Genomic DNA, 22,918 nt, shown 5'->3' with positions numbered 1-22,918 from the left:
TGTTGATTCTAACAGACAACACAACTGTCATGTGGTACATCAACAAGCAAGGGGAACGCATTCTTATCCTCTATGCAGGCAAACAATGATTTTGTGGGAGACTGCTCTCAGTTTACAGCTCAATCTTCAGGCAAGGTTTCTGCCAGGAGCACAGAACTCCTTAGCAGATGTGTTGAGCAGGCAATTATGGATCCCCATGAGTGGAAATTGGATCCTCATGTATTTCAGAAATTGACAGTGTCATGGGGAACTCCAGACATAGATCTGTTCGCTTCTCCACTAAACCATCAGCTGCCAAAGTTTTGCACAAAAGGTTTCATCCCACAGCTTGGAAAGTGGATGCTCTTTCTTTCAATTGGAGCAATCTTCATGTGTATGCCTTTCCACCTCTGCCTCTCCTCCCAAAGGTACTTCTGAAGGCCAGACAGGACAAGCCAAGGATGATTTTAATAGCTCCAGATTGGCCTCTACAGCACTGGTACCCATTACTGAGAAGTCTAGTACGGAAGCCTCCATGGCCTTTGCCTTGATTCCACACCTGTTGTCACAGGAAGACGGCCATTTGCTCAATGTCAAACTTCACTCTCTTCACCTCACAGCCTGGCATATTCTGTTTTGAACCATAAAAGGTCTCAACTTCCAACAAGTTTTGAATGTGATTTTGGAAGCTAGAAGGCCTAGTACAAGGAAAGTGTCAGATAAATGGAAGAGATTTTTATTTTGGAGTGCAGCAAAGGATTTTGATGTTACTGAGCCTAATTTAAGTGTGGCTCTTCAATATCTTACTGAGTTACTGGACAAAGGTTTGTCCTTCTCTTCTATTAAAGTTCATGCTGCAGCAATTTCAGCTCACTATGATTGCGACCCGCCATTGTTTTCTCATCCTTTGTTCAAGCAATTTCTCAGAGGGGCAAAGAATATCAGACCCCCACGAAGAGCTCCTACTCCTGCTTGGGATCTCAATTTTGTGTTGGAGAAACTCACTCTACAACCTTTTGAGCCTGCAGCTACTGCTGAGTTGAAATATTTATCATGGAAGACTGCTTTTTATTGGCCATTACCTCTGCAAGAAGGGTTTCTGAATTGCAGGCCCTTATGGCAGTTGAGCCTTTCTTGATTTTCCATAAGGATAGGGTATCATTACGTACTAATCCTTCCTTTATGCCTAAGGTGGTTTCTAGTGTGGCTTTAAACCAGACTATTCATTTGCCTACTTTTTATGCAAATCCCCAGAATAAAGGGGAAAAGATTTTGCACACTTTGGATGTACACAGGCAGTTGCATTATTATTTGGGCAGAACTAAAGGGTTCAGGCAGTCTCAGCATTTGTTTGTTTCTTTTGCTTTGAGTTCTCAGGGCAAGCCTGTGTCAAAACAAACTATTTCTAAGTGGATTGGGTTTTGCATTGCTTTCTGTTATTCCCATCATGGCAAGGAGGTTCCAGCTGGGATTAGGCCTCATTCCACTAGGGCTACTGCCACTTCCACAGCTTTTTTGAGGGGAGTGGCAACCAAGGATATTTTAGAGGCAGCTACTTGGAGTTCTGTGCATACCTTCTCTAGGCATTATCACCTGCCACTTTACTCTAAGTCCAGGGCTGGTTTTGCCACTGCGGTTTTGCAGGGCATTTTGGCAGCTCCTGCTTCCTTATAGATAGCCATCCTCCCTTATCTCTGCTTTGGGATTCTACCCAAGTGTTAGGACTGCAGCAATGTGAGATGAAGAACATAGTACAGTTTTGTACCTACCATAAATGTAGATGTTCGAAGATCCACATTGCTGCAGTCCAATTCTCCCTCCTTCCCTCTGTACTTGGAGGTGGTTGTGTGGGTTGGGTTGTACATATTGTGTGTATTATATCTATTGTACATATAGTTAGTGCAAGGGTGGTTGGTTATTTGTTTGTTGTCTTTTGGTTTTGACCTTTCTTTTTAAGGTCCTCTGACATCTGGGGCAAGAAAAGACTGAGGATATGACGCCGGTCATGCGCATTTGTACCCTGACGTCCTGACGTCAGTTAAATGCGCCATGACCGACGTCAGCCTTATACTTTGATATTCGGGCCGACCGTGGACAGCGGACTACCCAAGTGTTAGGACTGCAGCAATGTGGATCTTCGAACATCTACATTTATGGTAGGTACAAAACTGTACTTTTTTTCATAGGGATAGAGTTTCTCTGAGGACAAATCCTTTGATGTTAAGTTGTCTATTTCACCTTCATTTCTGGCCATCTTCCATAGCTCAAGAGCTGTTTATTGGCTCGAGGCTACCCCTTATCCCATGGTGCCTAGCTCTAGCTACCCAGATCTTGTTTGCCAGTTCAGCTGCGAGATTCGTTGTTACTGGCTCAGGCTCATGTAAGTTTTATTATACTAATTTTCTATCAGATTAGGATTCCTTTTGTGATAGTTTATAGTTTCCAACTTAGTTGTTAATTAGTTTGTTGTAGTATTAGTGTAATTGTAGATGTAATGTGATCCTATCTCGCCTACATTCTGTACTGATGGGTTCGGAGCCGATCCTCGGCTCCGACTCGGCACGCTCTACTATAGAACAAAGTCTCTTATTGGCTGAGCTGTCCCACATCCCAGGATGCACCACCACTGCTTCCCCAGATCTCGTTTGCCGCTTTTACAGCAAAGACGTGGTCTCGGACTTGGCTGAGCTAAGTGCTTGTTATTTAAAAAGTTTCTGTCAGAAATTTTTTGCTAACCTACCCAAAAGCTGTTTTAACAGCTATTCGTTGTTGTGTGACTGTGACATTGTGTTTTTTGTGGTAAAATTGTCTAGTTTGAGGGAAAGGATCCCGTTTAAGTTAGAGGGGCCTTGCCCTCGCGCTTTGTGGAAAACTTTTTGTGTGTGAGTCTTTCTTCAAGTGTTCCCGTTTGAGTTAGAGGGGCCTTGTCCTCAGCTTCTTTAAGCTATTCGTTATTGTTAGTGTACTTTAAAGAATTTTTTCTGTGGTTATTATTTGTGTTTCAATATGTCGAAAGAGCACAGACCTTCAGGATTCAAAAAATGGTCTAAATACAGTTACAAAATGTCCATCACGGACGATCACTCTTTGTGCGTTTATTGTTCAGGCCCTAAGCATCTTCAGGAGTCATGTAACGTTTGTCACGCTTTTTCCTCCCGTGTCCTCCAAGAGAGGAAAAACAAATTGATTTTAAAAGGGCTTATCACCCCTTCTTTTGAGGAGGCTTTATCTTCATCCTCTTCACCTTCTAAGAAAAAGAAATCGTCGGCTCCGACCAGCCCGTCGGAACCGGCTACAAAGAAATCTTGGCAGGCTTCTCCATTGGGTCCACGGACTTCGGAGCCGAGGGCGGAACGGTCTGCCTCGATGCCTCCAGCCTTGACTCCTCTGGCTTTGGAGCCGATGACTAGAGCTTCGAGAGGCGGGTCACCTTCATCGGCTCCACTGTCTTCGGAGCCGATGAGAGTTGCCCGCTCAGACTCTTCCCCTTCGGCTCTGAGGGAAATTGCAACGGTTGTGGAGTCTCCATTGGCACCGATATTTATCGAGACTATTCGGAGCCGGTCCCCCAGTCCTTCGGAACCGGTGGAGAAGTCGACTCAAACTCGTTCGATCTCTTCTCGGTCTTCGAGAATGTCGGATTCGGACATAGACAGGGTACTTCAAAGGCTGTTTCAGTCTCCGGTCTTCCAAAAGTTGGTTTCTGCTCCAGCCCAGTCGGCTCCGGAGCCGGTTGCCCACCCTGTTGTCTTGGTTCCTCCTCCAACAGCCTCGGCACCATTGGAGTCGGTGCTGGTGGAGCCGGTGGAGGTTTTCGGGTCGGTTCAGACCCTTACTCCAACCCCGCCCTTCGGGTCTGAGTTCGGTACACGGACCTCCTCTGTTGGCCCCGGGGGTGACGCTTTGGGACTGATGTTTTCGGTTCTGAGCCTCCCTCTCGGTGCGTCGGCTGCGGGAGTGCCGTCTACTGTTGTGGCCTTGGGGGTTGCACCTTCCCAGGACTATGGGGGTCCCGCCTTCAGGGCCATGAGGAGTGCTTTGGCCAAATCTTCTTTGGCCACCTCCACAGTCTCGTCACCTTCCCTTGGCACGGAGACTGGTTCCTTTGTAGTCTCCCTGTCTCAAGACAGCGGAGCCCTGGGGCCTGAGGCCACCCCCATCGGGGGTTCCCTCCTTCCTGAAGGTCCCTCCGAAGTGTCTTCGGAGGAACCTCCAAGGAAGAGACAGTGCAAGAGGAAGCACGTCGACTCCCCTGACGAGACTCTCACCTCGGACACCGACCTCGATGATGCGGAGGGTCCCCCAAGTCGTCCTCGGATGGTGTCTCCTTTGCAGACATTTTGGAAATCCTGAAGCAATGAGGCGACTGGCAGTCCAAACCCCCTGCCGCTGAGGAGTCGGTATTCCTCAAGGCCTTCGAGGCTCAGCCCTCCACCTCCTGGGTGTCTCCGCCCTTCGATGAGCTTCTGGATTTGATCTCTCGAAGGAGTGGGAACACCAGATTCTGTGGAACCGATGCCAGCTTGCGCCAATAAATTTCTTTCAGCACCCGAAAGGATTTTCTCCAAAGGTGTGGCTGTAGATGCCCTGGTGGTGGCATCTGCTACCCAACAAGATGTGGCAGAGGCTTCAATGTCCGTCCATCCTCCTAATAAAGAGTCCAGGAGCATGGATCGGCACGGGAAGCGCACTTACTTCAGCAACCTTTACTTTAAGGTCTCTGAATTATCTGACGCACTTCACCAGACTTCAGAGGATCTGGTCAAGGAACTTTCAGATACCCTCTCTGGTAACTTACCTGAGCAGTTGGCCCAGACGGTTAGCTCTCAGCTGGCTACCCCTATCATCGTTGTCGAACTCGTCCATGAGGCTCATTTCATATGCAGCCGAGGGGCAGCAGAGCGGGAACAGGTGTTGCTCTACGGAGACAAGCCTGGCTTCGCCTGTGTCATTTTGCGGAAGCCTTCAAGTCTTCCTTTGTCGACGCTCCCTTTGATGGGTCCTCTCTGTTTGGACCCAAGGTAAAGGACACCTTGACTCGCTGTGAACAAGAGGGTAAGACTTTAACTGCCGTAGAGGCACGGTTTTCCACTCCCTTCAGGCTTTATCCCAAGGCTAGAAGGGGGGGAAAATGTAGTTCCGTAAATCTCAAAAGTCTTACTCTTCACAGCAGAGCGATCCCCCTTCTAGAGGCAGAGGAGGGGGAAATTTTTCAGGAAGACGCCGTCCCAGAGGCGGCAGAGGCCCCCGCAACACTGGAGACCGCGAGTCCTTTCGTGGCTCCTCAACCTTCCAGAATCCCTGAAGAATTGCCCGATTGTGCAGCTCCGGAGCCAGTCGGGGGTCGTTTTTCGAAGCACCTAAAGGCCTGGGAGAGTATCACTCAGGACCGATGGGTGCTCCGAATCATCGCCGGAGGTTACACCATCCCCTTCTCTCAACCCCCCCCTCCATCCCAAAAAATCCCGGACCCGCCACCCAGTCAACGGGATCTTGCAGCCAATGAAATCTCAAAGCTGCTTCAAAAAGGAGTCATCCAACCTGTCCCCGCAGGCCAGACCGGATTAGGGACTTACTCAAGATTCTTTTTGGTGCCAAAAAAGACCGGGGACTTGAGGCCCATTTTGGATCTCAGCAAGCTAAATCGATCAGTGAAGAAGTCCAAGTTCCGGATGGTCACCTTGCAATCCATTCTCCCGCTGCTGGAGAAAGGTGTTTGGATGTGCTCCATAGATCTCAAGGACACCTATTATCACATCCTGATAGATCAGGCGTCCAGGAGACATTTGCGCTTCAGCCTGGGAGACAGTCATTTCCAGTTCCGTGCACTGCCCTTTGGTCTCACCACAGCCTCCAGGGTGTTCACCAAATGTTTGGCGGTGGTGACTGCTCACCTGAGAAGTCTGGGATTCCAGGTGTTTCCATACCTAGACGACTGGCTCCTAACTGCCACCTCCAGGCGTCTACTCTTGCAAAACCTAGCAGCCACCATATTTCTAGGCAACTCCCTAGGAATCACCTTCAAATGGACAAAGTCCGTGTTGCTGCCATCTCAGCGCATTCGGTTTATCGGAGTAGAGATAGACTCAAAGCAAATGCGGGTCTATCTTCCTACAGAGAGGATAGAAACACTACAGTCTCAAGTTCGAGCCTTGCTCCTCAAACGTCGAGCCCCAGCCAGGATGGTCCTACAACTGTTAGGTTCCATGTCGGCCACCGTTCTCCTAGTCCCCTTGGCAAGGTTACATATGAGGATTCTCCAGTGGCTCCTGTCAGTCCAGTGGTCTTATCAGGATCTCCCTCTCAGTCACCACATTCTGATCACAGAAACGTGCAAACAGGACCTTTGTTGGTGGCGTCTTTCCTCCAACCTGGATCAGGGGCGACCCTTCGTTCCACCACCTCCAGTGGCCACATTGACTATGGACGCCTCCCAGACGGGGTGGGGGGGACATTATCTGGGCAGGTCAGTCCAAGGCAAGTGGCACTCCGACGAGAGTCTCCTCCACATCACCATACTAGAAATGAGGGCGGTGCTTCTATCGCTGCAAGCACTACACAGTTACCCCATGGCATGATTGCCATTCAGTCCGACAACATGTCAGTAGTCTGGTACCTGAACAAACAGGGAGGGACCAGATCCTACCCCCTTTGCAGAGAGGCCATGAAGGTATGGGATTGGGCGATTGCAACCAAACGTTTTCTGGTAGCAACACACATTCCAGGGAGATCCAATGTGATAGCCGACAGACTGAGCAGAATTATTCTCTCCCCTCACGAGTGGTCTCTGAACGATAGAGTGGCAACTCAGATTTTCAGAAGATGGGGAACTCCTTGCTGCGACCTTTTCGCAACCCCCCTCAACACGAAATGCCAACAGTTCTTCTCTCTCACCCCAGTTACGGGGGAGATTCCCAAGGATGCCCTAGTCCAAGCTTGGCCCACCAGTCTGCTATACGCCTTTCCACCGGTTCCCCTTCTTCCCAAGGTGATCCAGAAGGCAATTTGCTTGGAGAGTAAAATGATTTTAGTTGCCCCATACTGGCCTCGTCAAGTCTGGTTTCCCTTTCTTCGGAAATATGCACTGGACGGTCCATGGTTCCTGGACCAAGTTCCGGATCTCTTGACCCATCAGTCGGGACAGCTTCATCAGTCCCTCCATTCGTTAAAGTTAACAGCTTGGCTCCTCCTCTTCCGACCATAGCCAGGAACCATGCTTTGGACCCGGAAGTCTTACATATCTTGTTCTTGGCCCACAAGACTTCTACTAAGAAAATGTATAGCAGCAAATGGAAGAGATTTGCTATTTGGGCCCAACTCCGGGGATTAGACCCCATAACAGTCCCGGTGTCAGAGGTTCTGAAGTTTTTAGCTTCTCTGTTCAATCAAGGTTGTTCGGTCTCTACCATCAAGGTCCAATTGGCAGCTATTTCCAATTTTCATGAGAGCATAGAACCACCTTTGATGAGCAACAAGTTGTGTAAAGCCTTCATGAAAGGTGCTTGGTTGCTACGGCCCCCGATATCTCATCCCGCTCCACCGTGGGACCTTAATGTGGTGTTAGGTGCTTTGACTTCTTCCCCCTTTGAACCGGCAGCAACTTGTGACTTAAAATTTCTTTCTTGGAAGACTGCTTTATTAGTTGCAATTACATCAGCCAGGAGAGTTTCCGAACTTCAAGCCCTATGCGTCAAACCACCATACCTGGTTTTTCACAAGGATAGGGTATCCCTCAGACCGAACCCATCCTTTGTTCCTAAGGTTTGTTCTAGTTTTTGTCTGCAACAATCATTGGAGCTTCCAGTTTTCTTCCCAAAGTACTCAAACAAAGCAGAATACATCTTTCACACCTTAGATGTTCACAGACAATTACGCTTCTATTTGGATAGGACGCACCAAGCACGGAAAACAGATCAGTTGTTTGTGTCCTTTTCGGACAATAAATTGGGCAAAGCCGTCACGAAAGTCACTATTGCCAAGTGGATCAGAGACTGTATCAGTCATACTTACTTCATTTCTAATAAAGAGCTTACAGCTACAGTGAAAGCTCATTCTACCAGGGCTATGGCTACTTCGGCAGCTTTTCATTCCAAGCTTGCCATTAGTGACATTTGTGCTGCTCGTGGTCTTCTCCTCACACCTTCATTTCTCATTACAAATTGGACGTGGCATCTCGGGGGCGAGCTTCCTTCGGTTCCACAGTTTTCAGGAGTGTTTTCCAGTGAGCCACCCAGGAATCAGATGCTAGGGACGCTGTCCCATCAGTACAGAATGTAGGCGAGATAGGATCACATTACATCTTTTAGTTATGTACTTACCATAACTTTAGATGTATGGGATCCATCTCGCCTACATTCCTAATAACCCACCCTCCTCCCCCCTGCCTTGGAGATCAGAAGAGACCGGACGGTTCGAGTTCAGTTGTTTCATCTTGAAACACCTGGCAATATTATATCAACAGTCTATGTGTGTGTGCATGTGTGCGGACAAACAAGATCTGGGGAAGCAGTGGTGGTGCATCCTGGGATGTGGGACAGCTCAGCCAATAAGAGACTTCATTCTATAGTAGGCGTGCGAGTGGAGCCGAGGATCGGCTCCGAACCCATCAGTACAGAATGTAGGCGAGATGGATCCCATACATCTAAAGTTATGGTAAGTACATAACTAAATGTTTTCCCTTAGAACTCGTTTAAATTAGAGATTTCTTCCCTTCCCCCCCTTTTTTCCTACCCCTCTTGTAGGTAGCGTTTTTAGTTTAAGCCTTTCTCTTTTTACCTCAAAGGTAGCCGTTTAAGTTAGAGGCTTCCTAGATAAAAAAAAAAAAAAAAAAAAAAAACTTCTTAACTGTAGTTTCATTGTGTTTTTGGTTAGGTTAGTGTCTGTAGTTTTTTGCTGTTCGACCCCTTGGCCAAAGCTTTCAGTGTACAGTAGTATTTCTCTAATGGATATGTCTAAAGAATCCAAGGTGTCTGTATTCAAGAAGTGTGACTTATTCTGTCAGAAAATATCTCTGACAGATGGGCACACTTCTTGCGTCTATTGCTTAGGCGCAGTGCACATGCAGGACTCTTGTTCTGTATGCCTTGCATTCAGCCCAAGGGTTCTGCAAGAGCACAAAAATAAGCTTATCTTCAGGGGTCTTCTTAAGCCCCAGGATTCACCGGCCAAGGCTCAGCCGGTGAAATCTCTTAAACCGGCCAAATCGTCGGCTCCCAGCTCGGAGCCGTCATCAGCCCAAACATTACCTACTACTTCGGTTCTGGCTGGAACCGAGGAGGCTGCCTCCCAGAAGGCTCCACCAGTATCTTCGGAGTCGTCTCGGACCCACAAGAGACCGAGGTCACCTTCTCTAGAGTCGATACATTCAGCTCCTCGGTCTCCCCTGTTGCAGAGTGACCACAGTCATAGATCCTCCCACTCCTCTCGGTCCCCTAGACTCTCGGATCACGATGTGGAGAGAGTGGTCAGTAGGTTGTTCAAGTCGCAGGCACTGGCCAAAATGTTATCCAGCCCTCCTCAACAGGTGTCCCTCCTCCGACTCCTCTGAGCTCGGAGCCGGAGTTTGTTGGGGTTCGAATTGTGGAACCGTCGGCACCGATAATGATTTCCCCTTTGGTTCCATCATCTGCTCCGATCCCCACAATGGTGCCTTCTGTCGAGGAATCTGGGCGCCGAGACTCCCTCATCAGCTCCGAGGGGGTGAGTGGCATCGGATCCTTTTCCGACTCCGTTCTCCCTCTCGGAGCTTCGGCTCAGTGCGGAGGAGGATTCCGGTTTCCTCGAAACCGCAGCCTTCTTTGTATCGTGGCAGGGATGCCTTCGATGTCATGAGTGTACTGGCCCCTGAGTCAGCACCACGTTCGACCCCACTGGCTCCGTCCTCTGTAGTGCCAGCGTCAACCTCTGTCCCTCCTCCGGATACCAAGCGTGGGGAAACGACACTCCAGAGCACCCCACTGGATGTTTCCTCTTTTTCTGAGGCCTCCCCTGATCAGAGAAGGTCCCTCGGAAGAGGAAGTGCAAGAGGAAGCACATTGACTCCCCTGAGTCTGTCACTTCGGATACGGATTTGGATGAATCGGAAGAGTCCCCGAGATCCCCCTTTGAAGAGGTTTCCTTTTCGGACATCCTAGAAATGCTTAGGCAGAGGGGGAACTGGACTGCTCTAGCCCCTACTGAGGACAAATCCGTATTCCTGGATGTGTTTGGTTCCTGCCCTTCCACTTCCTGGGTGTCTCCGCCCTTCGATCCACTAATGTCAGTAGTGGCTCGAAGGGCTTGGTCAGCCCCAGATACAGTGGAACCAACCCTGAGGAGGCCTGGCAAGTTTATCACTGCACCCCCTGATAAACAGTTCCTTACCAAGGGTGTTCCCGTGGATGCCATGGTAGTAGCAGCGGCCAGTAAAAAGGAGTTGGCAGAAACTTCTTCCTCTGTCCATCCTCCTAACAAGGAGTCTAGAACCATGGATAGATACGGGAAGCGTATGTTTGCTTCAGCGACCTTTTCCATGAGGTTACTGAATTACTTATGCCATTTTACCAGGCTTCAGAGGGATCTCCTGAAAGAGCTTGGAGATACCCTCCAGGATCCATCAGCTGAAGGGGTTCAAGCTAAAGTAGCTTCTCAGCTGGCGACCCTTAATTCGGTAGTTAACTCCTCCATGAGGCTCATTTCCTATGCAGCCGATGGTGCGAGTAGATCCGCAGGTACATGCGTGGCCCTTAGGAGACACGCATGGATGTGGCTGTGTAATTTTGCGGAGCCCTTTAGAGCGTCATTCACCAACACCTCCTTGGACGTTTCATTTCTCTTTGGACCACAGGTGAAGGACACACTTACTAGGTGTGAACAGGAAGGCAAGACTCTCTCTGCCATGGGAGTCTGTTTTTCCACTCCTTCCAGACCATATCCCAAAGGTCAGAAGAGTGGAAAAATGTGATTTCAGAAATCCCAAGGAGCCCCGCCTGATACACATAGTGATTTTTCCTCCAGGGGCAGAGGAGGAAACAGCAACAACAGACACTGCCTTCGAGGCAGAGGGGGTCCGCAGAACCAGGGCAGCAGAGAATCTTTCTCTGACAAGCCCTTCCAGCATCCCTGAAGGGTTGCCCGGCTGCCCGCCTCTGGAGGCAGTCGGGGGAAGACTTTCACTGTACCTAAAAGCCTGGCAAGACATTACGCGAGACAAATGGGTACACTCAATTATATCCGGAGACTATGTAATTCCCTTCTTCCAATCTCCCCTACCGTCAAGCAAACCCCCCCCCCAAATGTTCCACCCAATCTGAGGGCCCAAGCTGTCATAGAATTGACAAGACTGCTAGAAAAAAAAGAGTCATCCAGGAAGTCCCGGCAGACCAACTCGGATCCAGAACTTACGGTTGTTTTTGGTACCAAAAAAAAGACGGGACTGGAGACCAATTTTGGATCTCAGCAGACTAAACAAGTCTGCTCAAAGAACGAGTTTTCGGATGGTCACGCTACAGTCCATTCTACCCTTTTTGGGTCAGGACAATTGGATGTGCTCAGTAGATCTCCAGGATGCGTACTATCACATCAAGATGGACAGGCGCTCCAGGAGATTCCTTCGCTTCCGGCTGGGAGCCAGTCATTATCAGTTCAGAGCTCTGCCCTTTGGTCTCACCAAAGCCCCCAGGGTGTTCACCAAATGTATGGCAGTGGTCACGGCTCACCTGAGGCGTCAAGGATTCCAGGTGTTTCCTTATCTAGATGACTGGCTCTTTACTGCTACTACCAGGCATCAACTCCTTCAAGCCAGGGACTATACAATCGCGATTTGTGCCCAGTTAGGCATTACTATAAATTTCGAAAAATCTGCCTTGTTGCCCTGTCAATCTATTACGTATATAGGAGCAGATCTTGATACAAAAAGTATATCCGCAAGGCTACCGTCGGACAGGGTGGCCACTATTCGGCAGCACGTTCATATCCTCATGCAATGCAAAAGGGTACAAGTCAGGTTGGTTCTTCAAACTCTGGGTTCCATGGCGGCGGCAATTCTTCTGATACCTCTGGCCCGTTTTCACATGAGAATCCTTCAGTGGCTTCTCTTCACACAGTGGTCCTTTCAACATCTCCCCATGACTCACATGATCATGATTACAGAAACTTGCAAAAGACACCTTTCCTGGTTGATGGTCTCCCCACTATTGTCTCGGGGCAGACCATTCATCCAACCACCTCCGGTTGCCACAGTGACCACGGATGCCTCACTGATAGGGTGGGGGGTCATTATCAGGGCAAGACAGTCCAAGGCACTTGGCAGCCTCACAAGTACCATCTGCACATAAATGTCTTGGAGATGAGAGCCACGCTACTAGCATTGCAAGCACTTCAGGACTCCCTCCCTTGTGGGACCATTGCAATTCAAATGGACAACATGTCAGTAGTGTGGTACATCAACAAGCAGGGTGGAACCAGGTCCTACCCCCTATGCCGAGAAGCACTCAGACTTTGGCAGTGGGCGATTTCTTCCCAACGATTTCTGATTGGGACGCACATCCCTGGGAAGTCCAACGTCATAGCGGACAGGCTCAGCAGAGCTATTCTCATGCCTCACGATTGGTCTCTGAATCAGGTAGTTGCGGATCTTATCTTCCGCAAATGGGGACAGCCTTGCTGCGATCTGTTTGCAACCCCCTTCAACACCAAATTCAGCAACTATTTCTCCCTTTTACCACTTCCCGGTCACCCACCCAGAGATGCTCTAGTCCACGATTGGCCACAGGGACTTCTTTATGCCTTCCCGCCTTTCCCTCTTATACCCGAAGTCATGCAGAAAGCGATATCGTTTGGTTGCAAAATTATCCTCATTGCTCCTTACTGGCCATGACAGATTTGGTTTCCATTCCTGCACCGTTACCTCCTCGAACAGCCCTGGATCCTATTCCAGACCTGCTGATTCATCAGTCAGGAGAGCTGCATCGATCCCTCCAAACACTCCAGCTCACAGCTTGGTTGATCCAATTCCAACCCTAGCTAGGCTTCCCAGCATTTCCCCGGCTGTGCGTGAAATTGTCCCCTCTCACAAATCAGCTACTAGAAAGACGTATGCTAGCAAATGGAAACGTTTCTCTTATTGGGCAGAGGCTAGGAACATAGATCCCTTTTCAGCCCCAGTTCACGAGATCTTGGAGTTCCTAACTGAGCTTTTTCACTCTGAGTCCGCTTCTGCCACAATCAGGGTTCAATTAGCGGTCATCTCTAACTATCATGTTGTTTTTTCTAATCTAAATATCATGTCTCATAAGCTGTGTAAAGCCTTTCTCAGAAGGACTACTCTCCTTAGGCCCCCATTGAGAAATCCCCCTCCTCCTTGGGACCTTAATTTGGTACTAACCTCCTTGATTATGCCCCCCATTTGAACCGGCAGCATCCTGCTCCCTTAAGTTTCTATCTTGGAAGACTCTCTTTCTAGTAGCTATTACCTCAGCCAGACATCTCTCGGAACTTCAAGCACTAAGCGTTCGTTCTCCGTACTTAGTTTTTCACAAGGATAGGGTTGCTCTGAGAACTAATCCCTCCTTCCTTCCTAAAGTCTGTTCAGAAAATAATCTAAACCAATCCATAGACCTTCCAGTGTTTTTCCCTAACTACACCAACAAGGCAGAATACAAGTTACACCTTTTGGATGTTCATAGACAACCGCGTTTTTACCTGCATAGAACGAAGGATATAAGAAAGTCGGACCGACTTTTCCTTTCCTATGCTAGGGGCAAACAGGGTCTTCCATTTTCCAAAGTGACCCTGTCCAGGTGGTTGTCTCACATTATTACCTTCATCTATCAACTAAGAAACAAAGAATTGTCTACCAAACTGAAAGGTCATTCCACTAGGGCTTTGGCCACTTCTGTAGCCTTCCAGTCTAGGTTGCCCATGGACTCTATTTGTGCCGCTGCCACATGGGCAAATCCTCATACCTTTATTTCTCATTACAAGTTAGACATGGACTCCAGGAATAGAGCTAACTTTGGTTCCACTGATGTCCTTCAAGGATGCATCTGCAGTCCTAACAAATGGGTTGTCCTGCCTCAGGCAGCCCTTCGGTCGGCCGGATTCCAAAGTCTGGGTCTGGCCTCGGCTGATGTCGCACTTCACCCGACGTCACTGCGGCTGTCAATTGGGTATAAAGGCATCAGCCGACGCCATTTTCCTCAGTCTTTCTTGCCGCGCGATGCCCGAAGCAGAAGCTGTTCGCAAGTGCCGGTCGGTCAGATCCAGAGATTTCTACTACCGAAGACTTCTAAAAAGCTAAGTACCCCGTTGGGGACTCTTTCTTGCCTCAGCCGATGTCAGAAAAAGTAAATAATTGTTTAACTTGTGGGAAACAAATACCTCATAAGGATTTCCACTCTTACTGCCTTCCTTGCTTAGGCCCAGACCACGACGTAGCAGCTTGTGTAGCCTGTGCTTCCTTCAACCGACGGACACTTAGACGTCGGTCGGAGTTTGCGGAGGAGTTTTTTGGTCCCGCTTTTGCTTACAAAATGCCGTCGGAGACTCCGACTTCACAATTAGCTAAAAAGCGTAAGGAAAAGGACCGACACTCGCGGTCTGCGGTTTCGGCCGAAACCACGGTTAAGCCAACCGCGAGTGTCTCGGTTTCGGCTGAAACCGAGTCCTCGGTTCTTCCTTCGGCCGAAAGCATTCCTCCCGCAGCCGAGGCCTCACACAGCATGGCTGAATCTGCTACTGAAATTTCTCCTACTGTAGCAGGCACCCAGGATTTATCAGATACTATTCCTTTAGATATATCCACTCCTGCACGTGGAGCTGCTAGGCCCCCTGCATCCATGTCTATCAAGGCTTTCTCTAGGGCTAAAGCAGCTAAATCTTCTAAGGCCTTGCCTTCTAAAGCCCCCTCACACAGGCCTAGCTCTAGTTCCCAAATGCTTAGCCTGGCAGAGGATCTCATTTCTTTAATCAGGGGATCCCAACCTCACCCTGACAGGGCCTCACATCCCCCTCCAGAGAAGAGGCCTAGAGCAGAGCCCCCTGAACCAGTTTCTACGGATTATTCTTCTGATGATTCAGAAAACTCAAATCCTCCAGAGGGCCCTTATTCTCCATATGAGGATTCTGACGCAGAAGACTCCATTCCTTCTGCCTCTCCTCCTGAGGAATTTTCTTTTGGGGAAACCTTGCATGCTATGAGGGAACAATTTCAATGGCAGGGCCAGGATTTTTCAGATTCAAGGAAACGGCTCAGGACCTTTTTGCATTTGCCACAGCATAGGCCTTTAGCCATTCCTCCAGTCCTAACAGTTGTGGATGATGCATTCAATGATGCTTGTACTGCCCCTGACTCTCTTCCTCCGGCCCCTGCTAAGCCCGACAGATACTACAGGGTCCCGGACACACATTATCACCTGTATAAGGCTCCTATTGCAGATCCTGAAACTATTTCTCAAGGCCCCAAAGCTGTAGCAACTGCCAACACCCCCCTCCCCTCTGACAGAGAATCTACAGCATTAGAGAGATGGGGTAAAAAAGTTTATACTTCTGCTACTCTTTCGGCTAGGGCTTTAAACTGTCAATTCCACATGATTCAGTATCAGGAATTTTTGTTAGATCAGTTAAATAAAAAACTATCCTCTCCTGAACCTATAGACCGTAAGTCCCTTCAGGATTTGGTACACAACACTCAGCAGGTCAGTAATCATTCCTTAAAATGCGGCTATGATGCACTGGAGGCTTCCTTTAGATCAGCTATGACTGGTACAGTGATCAGAAGGCATGCATGGTTAAAAGAGCAATCCTTACCAGACCATGTAAAGTCAAAGCTCCTAGATGCTCCCATGGAGAAACTCAGTTTGTTTGGCTCCCCTGCACAGCAAGTGTTAAAGAAGGTGGAGGAAAAAGCAAAATCTGTCCAAACAGTCAAGAACTTCTTACAGGTCCAGCCTCCTAGGTTTAGTAGAAATTGGCCTTCGAAGAATTGGTCCTTTCCAGACACCAGAGCACAGAGAGGCAGAAATAGGTGCTCAAGAGGCAGAGGTCAATCCAGAGGTGCCTACAGGGGACGTCAGTGGCAGCCTAACAACCAGAGAAGTACTGCCGCAGATACAGCTACAACCACTTCCACAGGACAGTCACAGTGACTTGGCTCTGATACCGCCTACCAGGGAACAACTGGAAGCTCCCTTAGGCGGAAAGCTAGCCTTATTCTCAGTAAACTGGCATTACATTACAGGAGACAAATGGATTTTACAGGCAATAGACAAAGGTTACAGGTTTCACTTCCATACTCTACCAAGGAAGAGAGGAATGCCAAACCTACCACCAAACCAAAAGACAAACGTTCTAGAACAAATCAACCTCTTACTAAGGATGAGAGCTATAGAAAGGGTACCGGCTATGGAACAAGGACAAGGATTTTATTCCAGACTTTTCCTGGTACCAAGAAAAGAAAACCAATGGAGGCCTATTCTCGACCTGTCCGCTCTCAACACATATCTCATTGTTCCAAAATTCAAAATGCTGACCCTACAGCACCTTCTTCCCATGCTGGGCAAGGAGACTTGGCTGGTGACTCTAGATCTCAAGGAGGCATACCTGCACGTCCCTATTCGACCAGATTGCAGAAGATACCTCAGATTTCTTGCAGGATCAGAGCATTATCAATTCTCAGCATTGCCCTTTGGCTTATCTACTGTGCCCAGAGTATTCACGAAATGCCTGGCATCAGTAATTGCTCATTGCAGGCTTCAGGGAATTCAAATTTATCCATACCTGGACGACTGCCTGATACGAGCGGACAACAAGATCAAATTAACAAAAGATTTGGAAAAGGTTATTCACCTACTGCAGGCCTTGGGATACACAGTCAACATAAAAAAGTCAAGGCTGGTACCATCCCAAAGGATTACATTCTTGGGTGCAGAACTGGACACATCAAATCAAATGGCATTCCTCACAGCAGAAAAACAAAAACTACTACCACTCTATTTCAAGGCATTAGCCACACAGAACCAGCTTACAGCAAGAAAAATCCTGCAAGCTCTGGGTTACATGGCATCCTGCATAATATTGATCCCACATGCCAGACTGCATATGAGGAAGTTGCAATGGTACCTACGGAATTTATGGTCTCAGCACAAGCACAGCCTAGAAACCCAAATTCCAATAATTCCATGCCTGAAGCAAGAATTCCTGTGGTGGGCTCAGGCCTGCCAGTTGAACAAAGGACTGCCTTTCCACAGCCCTCACCCAAGCCAGACTATCACCACGGACGCCTCAGACCTCAGTTGGGGGGAACACATGGCAGACAAGTGTATACAAGGCCTATGGACACAGAACCAGCTGAACCTACACATAAATCAAAAAGAGATGCTGGCAGTGAAACAGGCAATTCAGACATTCAGACCTTTTCTTCAACAGGGTCATTTGCTGATAAGGACGGACAACACCACAGTTATGTGGTATATCAACAAGCAGGGAGGAACACATTCATACCCTCTATGCCGGATGGCAATGGACCTGTGGAATGTGGCCCTGAACCTCAACATTCAGCTCCAGGCCTTATTCGTGCCAGGAAAAGAAAATATATTAGCAGACACATTAAGCAGAACTACCACGGATGCCCACGAATGGATGCTACATCCGGACATCTTCAAAACCATTACAGAGAAATGGGGGCTACCAGAAATAGACCTGTTCGCATCCCCACACAACCACCAATTGAGAAAATTCTGCACAAGGACATACCACCCACTTGCTTGGAAGGTGGACTCCCTATCCTTCAGTTGGGAAAACCTAACAGCATATGCATTCCCACCTCTACCTTTGATGCACAGAGTGCTACTGAAGATCAAAGAAGATCACCCAAGGATCATACTGATAGCTCCAGACTGGCCGAGGCAGCATTGGTACCCGCTTCTGAGAAGTATGTCTCGGACACACGCATGGCCTCTACCCCTAGTTCCTCTGCTGCTAACACAGAACAACTTCAAGATCCTGCATCCAAACTTGAAAACACTGCAGCTAGCTGCTTGGAATCTTACATGAAACAAAATAACCCAAATTTATCTCAGAGGGTTAAAGACATTATCCTGGAAGCTCGCAGACCCTCCACAAGGAAGGCTTATTCTGCAAAATGGAAAAGATACCTCATTTGGAGCGCAGCAAAAGGAGAAAATGTATCATTGCAAACATAGTTAACATCCTGGAATACTTAGCAGAACTTTTCCACAATGGCCTGTCTTACTCCTCCATCAAGATTCATGCATCAGCAATTTCAGCAGAATACAACATGGATCCACCAGTCTTCTCTCATCCTCTACTCAGGCAGTTTCTGAGAGGAATTAAAAATGTAAAGCCTCCAAGAAAGCCACCTCTACCTACATGGGACCTGAACTTTGTGCTGGAAAAATTACCACTCCCCCCTTTTGAACCAGCAGCAACAGCAGAATTACAGTTCTTATCTTGGAAAACTGCTTTCCTGCTTGCAATCACTTCAGCAAGAAGGGTTTCTGAATTACAGGCATTAATGGCAGTACAGCCCTTCCTTATCTTCCATCAGGATAGAGTGTCCTTGAGAACTAATCCTACTTTTATGCCAGAGGTGGTCTCCAGGGTACCATTGAACCAAGCAATCCACCTACCAACATTCTTCCCCAATCCACAGAACAGGGGGGAAAGACTACTGCACACCTTGGATGTACACAGGCAATTGCGCTTCTACCTGGACAGAACCAAGAACAATAGAAAAACTGACCAGCTTCTGGTAGCATATGCAGCAGGCTTGGAAGGAAAAGCAATTTCAAAACAGACAATCTCAAAATGGATAGGAAATTGCATTAGATTTTGTTACTCCTTTCATGGGAAGACAACTCCAGAAAACATCAGACCTCACTCCACAAGGGCTACAGCCACTACTACAGCTTTCTTATGAGGAGTGGCTACCAAAGACATTTTAGAGGCTGCTACTTGGAGCTCCGTGCATACATTTGCCAAGCATTATAACCTGCCTTTATACTCCAGATCCCGAGCAGGTTTTGCCACTGCTGTTTTGCAAGGGATCTTAACTACACCATAATCTTCTTAGTGCCTCCTCCCCCAGTTTGGCTATGGTATTCTACCCATTTGTTAGGACTGCAGATGCATCCTTGAAGGACATAGTACAGTTTTGTACCTACCATAAATGTAGATGTCCAAGAGGCATGCATCTGCAGACAGGATTACCCACCCTCCTTCCCCTCTGTGGAACTCCTAGGGTATTTGCCCTTCTTGTAGCTAGCTGGGGGAATCTATTATGGTGTATTTGTTTGTATATATGTACATACATGTTTATGTTTTGTGTGCTCTCTACTGTTTGGAATCATTTGCATTTATCCAAATTTAGCCTTCCTAGTGGGCACCTGGCATCTGGGGCAAGAAACACTGAGGAAAATGGCGTCGGCTGATGCCTTTATACCCAATTGACAGCCGCAGTGACGTCGGGTGAAGTGCGACATCAGCCGAGGCCAGACCCAGACTTTGGAATCCGGCCGACCGAAGGGCTGCCTGAGGCAGGACAACCCATTTGTTAGGACTGCAGATGCATGCCTCTCGGACATCTACATTTATGGTAGGTACAAAACTGTACTTTCTGAAGAGTCTGTTCCAATAAGCCACCCAGGATCGTAGGTAATAGGCACACTGTCCCAACAAGCAAGAAACTAAGGTGAGATAGACAACTTAACATAAAGAAGTTATGTACCTACCATAACATTGCATGTTAGTTGTCTTCAACTCGCATTCTTTCTTGCGTCCCCCCCTCCACCCCCCTGTCCTGTTGGACCGAGAGGAGTTTAGGCTTCATCGGCTGAGTATTTTCTGGTTTGTTTCCTCTACTGACCTGGACTGTATAACAGGTATGCCCAACCTGTTAGTTTGGTTAGGTTATTCTTGCTATGTCTGGGGTTAGCTATTACAAACGAGATCTGGGTAGCTAGCGCTAGGCACCATGGGATAAGAGGTAGCCTTGAGGCAGTAAACAGCTCTTGAGCTATAGAAGATGGCCGAGTCTGAGCCGAGGGTCGGCTCCGATCCCAACAAGCAAGAAAGAAGGCGAGATGAAGACAACTAACATGGAACATTATGGTAGGTACGTAACTTCTTTTTTTCTTCCCAGAGTCTGCTCTGAACATAATTTAAATGTCTATAAATCCCCCCGTTTTCTTCCCCAATCATAGCAGCAAGGCGGAGTACAAACTTCACCAATTGGACGTGCACAGGCAATTGCATTTTTACCTTCGTAGAACAAAAGAAATAAGAAAATCAGACCAACTGTTTCTGTCTTATGCCTTAAACAAACAAGGTCTCCCAGTTTCCAAGGTTACTTTATCTAGATGGCTATCCCATACTATTTCATTTATTTATCAGTTACGGGATAAGGAATTACCATATAAACCAAAAGGTCATTCTATTAGGGCCTTAGCCACCTCTGTAGCTTTCCAGTCTAGGTTGCCCTTGGATTCCATATGTGCAGCTGCTACGTGGGCAAATCCTCATACCTTTATTTCTCATTACAAGGTGGATATGGTCTCCCGGAGCAGAGCGCTGATGTTCTTCGTCTCATATTGCTGCAGTCATAACCTGTGGGTAGTCCGCTGTCCTCGATCGTCCCGAATACCAAAGAGCTGGGCTGGCGTTGGTCATTGTCACCTAGAGCTGACATCAGTACGTCGTAGTACTTAAGCGCATGACCGACGCCATATCCTCAGTCTTTCTTGCCGCGTGGTCCGAAGCAGAAGCAGCATTTGCAAGTGCCGTTCGGTGTTCTGAAATTTTCATTTTTCGAGTTTCAGACCGAAGACCAAGTTGGGCTAAGTACCCGTTAGAAATCTTTGTCTTTTCTTGCCTCAGTTATCCGGATGTCAGAAAAAGTTAATAATTGCATTTCTTGTGGGAAACAGATACCTCATAAGGATTTTCATTCTTTGTGTATTCCTTGCTTAGGGCCTGAGCACGACGTGGTCGGTGTCGCTTTGTGCTAGATTTAACAAGCGCACCATTAACGGAGATTAGCCTGTGCCAGGCTTGTTTTGGTAAAGGTGTAACTATAACATGCCGTCGGATCCTCCGGCCGCTACCGCTAAAAAGCGTAAAGATAAATCTTTGAAGTCTAAACCGGATGAGTCATCCGTTACGGACGCCGGTTCTACGGAGCCTCCGGTTGAACCTGTGGATCCTGCTGGGGATTTGGCTGAATTCCATGGGGAACCTTTACTTTTACAGGAGTTAACCTCTCAGGAGTTAGGCCCGGCTGAAGGTGCTTCTCAGGTGTCTGTAGTTCCATCTTTACAGAAGGTTATTAGGCCTTCTACTTCAGTGGCTAAAGGCCATGCTAAGGCCAAACCTTGTCATGTTGGCCCTGGTCATAGCTCTAGTTCTCTAGCCCCTGTTCCTAAGAATCATATGTTAAAAATGGCTGAGGACTTGATTACTTTGATCAGGGGTTCTATGCCCCCCCCAGAGAAGAGGCCTAGGGTGGAGGCAGATTTAGAGGGGATGGATCATTCCTCAGACTACTCTGATTCCTCAGCTGAAGATATTCAGGAATTGCCTTCTTATTTGGATTCAGATGCAGAGGACTCCTGTCCTTCTGCTTCTCCTCCAGAGGATTTTTCTTTTTCTGAGACTTTACATTCCATGAGGGAGCATTTCAAGTGGGAAGGTCAGGATTTTTCGGATTCTCGGAAACGGCTCAGGGAATTTTTGTTTCTGCCTCAGCATAGGCCCTTGGCTATTCCTCCTGTCTTAGAAGTTGTTCAGGATGTTTTTTCTGAATCTTCCCTTAATCCTGATTCTTTACCTCCTGCCCCTGTTAAGCCGGACAGATATTATAGAGTTCCTGAAGCACATAAGTATTTGTACAAGAGCCCTAGAGCTGATCCGGAAACTATTACTCAAGGTCCGAAGGGTATTAGGGCTTCTGTGGCTAAGAATCCAGTTCCTTTGGATAAAGATTCTAGAGCTTTAGATAGATGGGGGAAAAAAAGTGTACACCTCCTTTACGTTAGCTATGAGGGCTTTGAATTGCCAATTTCATATGCTGAAGTATCAGAATTTTTTGTTAGGTCAATTGAAATCTAAGGTGGATGCTTTATCTGAGGGTATAGTGTCAGGAGCTCCAGGAGTTGGTTCATGCATCAGATCAAGTGGGCAAGCATTCTTTGCAGTGTGGTTTCGATGCTCTTCAGGCTGCATCCAGGGTGGCTGCTACAGGTTCAGTTATTCATAGACATGCCTGGCTTAAGGATCAAAATTTGTCAGAGCATGTTAAGGCTCAGATTTTGGATGCTCCTCTTCAATCTGAAGTACTTTTTGGTCCTTCTGTGGAATCGGTTTTGAAAAAGATGGAAGATAAGGCTACGTCTATGCAGACGGTCAAAGATTTTATGCAGGTGCAGCCCCCTAAGTTTAGTAGGAATTGGCCTGCTAGAGGATGGTCTTTCCCTTCTTCGGTTTATCAGTCTAAGGGCAGGTCTAGGCGTGGTAGAGGCAGAGCTCACGCTCAGGGTTCTTTCAGACCTAGGACTTGGAGTTCTCCTGCGCAGTCTTCTGGTGAGGGCAGGGGTCAGCCTTTTCTTAAACAGACCCAATGACCTGTATCTCCTGCTGCCAGACCCTTCTCTACTGGCAGCTCCTCTAGGAGGAAAGTTGGGCCTTTTCAAACAAAATTGGCATTTGGTCACCCAGGACAAATGGGTGTTGGATATAATAAATCACGGGTACAAGTTTTATTTTCACACCTTTCCTCCTTTCACAGGCATGCCGGATGTGCCTCCTCAGCAAAGGATGGAGGCTCAGGAGCAAATTTCTTTACTTTTACAGATGGGGGCAATTCAGGCGGTCCCTCCGTCAAAAGTAGGCCTAGGTTTTTATTCCCGTCTATTCCTAGTGCCAAAGAAAGGAAACACTTGGAGGCCAA

This window comes from Protopterus annectens, chromosome 8.part0, assembly GCF_019279795.1.
Source record: "Protopterus annectens isolate FY-2018-M chromosome 8.part0, PAN1.0, whole genome shotgun sequence".
In the NCBI taxonomy this organism is placed as follows: Eukaryota; Metazoa; Chordata; order Ceratodontiformes; family Protopteridae; genus Protopterus; species Protopterus annectens.
This window is presented reverse-complemented; position numbering follows the sequence as displayed.